Raw genomic sequence first — 2,500 nt, forward strand, 5'->3', positions numbered from 1 at the left:
CCGCCCGTGCCGCGCGCGCAGGTGCCGCCCACGACCGTGCCGCGCGCGCAGGTGCCGCCCACGCCCGTGCCGCGCGCACAGGTGCCGCCCCCGCCCTTGCCGCGCGCGCAGGTGCCGCCCCGCCCGTGCCGCGCGCGCAGGTGCCGCCCCCGCCCGTGCCGCCCACGACCGTGCGCTGGATTATGACTGAACGCCTCTAAGTCAGAATCCGGGCTAGAAGCGACGCATGCGCCTATCGCTCAATTGCCGACCAGCAGTAGGGGCCTTTTGGCCCCCAAAGGCACGTGTCGTTTGCAAAGCCCTCGTGACGGATGAGTCGCGGGGGTCGCCTTGTAACGTAATTTCCACCGAGCGATTGGTAGAATCCTTTGCAGACGACTTAAATACGCGACAGGGTATTGTAAGTGGCAGAGTGGCCTTGCTGCCACGATCCACTGAGATTCAGCCCTTCGTCGCTCCGATTCGACCCTCCCCACACACAACTCGTTTGTTTCTTTCAAGTGTCATGGAGGTTATGTCATATGCAGAACGATGAAAACACAAGTGTTGGTGAAGTTTGAAACTAAGATGAGAAAACACGTTCAAGTAAACTCTCGTCGAATGTCCAAGTACATGGATTGGATGCTCGTGTGGAAGTGAAGGCCAATGGCCGAGGCTTGCACATGGGTGCCTATGGTTCACGACAAAAAGCAATTTTGGAGGTTCTGACATTCTCCCTTGCCCACCAACACCAATATGCATGCCATGGTGTGGCTGTGCATGGGAAAAACATTAATAGAGGTTATTGACACTCCCCCATGCCCACATGCACGCCCACATGCGCGGCGTGCGACTCCTCGCATCGCCGCGCGCGAGGGCGCCGCCCCCGCCCTTGCCGCGCGCGCAGGTGCCGCCCACGACGGTGCCGCGCGCGCAGGTGCCGCCCCCGCCCTTGCCGCGCGCGCAGGTGCCGCCCCGCCCGTGCCGCGCGCGCAGGTGCCGCCCCCGCCCGTGCCGCGCGCGCAGGAGCCGCCCACGACCGTGCCGCGCGCGCAGGTGCCGCCCACGCCCGTGCCGCGCGCGCAGGTGCCGCCCACGTCCTTGCCGCGCGCGCAGGTGCCGCCCCCGCCCGTGCCGCTCGCGCAGGTGCCGCCCACGACCGTTCCGCGCGCGCTGGTGCCGCGCACGGCCGTGTCGCCCGCGCACGCGTTCCACGCGCGCAGGTGCCGCCCACGCCCGTGCCGCGCGCGCAGGTGCCGCCCCCGCCCTTGCCGCGCGCGCAGGTGCCGCCCCCGCCCGTGCCGCGCGCGCATGTGCCGCCCACGCCCGTGCCGCGCACGACCGTGTCGCGCGCGCTGGGGCCGCGCACGACCGTGCCGTCCTCGCCCATCCAAGGCCCACATGCGCGCCCAGAATGCCCATGCGCGCCCCCATGCCCGCCCAACACACATAAGAGATGTCAAACCTATCTTCCCGTGCTCCGATTGTTCTGAAATTTTTTCTGGGAGGTAAGCAATGTAAACGAATGATGTCCTAAAAAATTTAGAATTTTTCGCCACCATTTACTATTTTTTTAATTTTTTTCATATTTTAACTAAAAATATTCATAAAATATTATCGGTCGGTTTAAAAATTATGAAACTTGTTTTCTAGACCCATTTGGATGTCCCCAACACAATCCAATCATGTCCCGGACATAATATCAATAGCATCATAGATTTTTCGAGGGTGTGACGTTTCGGAAATTTCATATGCAAGCCTGCCAGACCAAAAAAAGTCCAAAATGTACTATATAGGGGGGCGACCAGTCCACATGGGCGGGGCGCGGGGGTACCCCTATGCGGCGGCGTGGGCGTTTCAAGGGCAATGTGGCCATCATGGCCGTACGTTCTTGGGATGTTTACGTCGTCATTCGACCACGTCCTTCCGTCGATCGGGAAGTATGAGCGGGATGTCGAGTTGAAGTACTCGGGTGGGCGGGCCTTGATAATGCTTGCACCTTGTTGTGGGCGTCGTCCGGGCTTGCTTGCTCTTGACAATACGAGATGACTTGCGATTGCTTCGTGGTTGTTGGAAGGGTTTGGTCGAATTACCGAGCCTTTACGTCGGGTGGGTAGCGAGTGCGGGATGTCGAGTTGATGTGCTTGGATGGGCTTGCTTGGATGATGCTTGCACTCTGTTGTGGGCGTCGTTTGGGCTCGCTTGTTCTGGAGGATACGAGATGGTCCTTGTGATTGCTTCTTGCTTGATGGAAAGGGCCTTGGTCGGAATTGTCGGGTGTTTATCTCATCCCCCAACGTCTCGGGTGGGGAGCGAGAGCGGGAAGTCGAGTTGATGTGCTTGGACGGGCTTGCTTGGATGATGCTTGCACTTTGTTGTGGGCGTTGTTTGGGCTTGCTTGTTCTTGAGGATGCGAGATGACTTGCGATTGCTTCTTGCTTGACGGATGTTGCTTTAGTCGGAATGCTGGGCCCCTACTTCGGGTGGGGAGTGAGAGCGGGATGTCGAGTTGATGTGCTTG

This window comes from Cucumis sativus, unplaced genomic scaffold (assembly GCF_000004075.3).
Source record: "Cucumis sativus cultivar 9930 unplaced genomic scaffold, Cucumber_9930_V3 scaffold134, whole genome shotgun sequence".
In the NCBI taxonomy this organism is placed as follows: domain Eukaryota; kingdom Viridiplantae; phylum Streptophyta; class Magnoliopsida; order Cucurbitales; family Cucurbitaceae; genus Cucumis; species Cucumis sativus.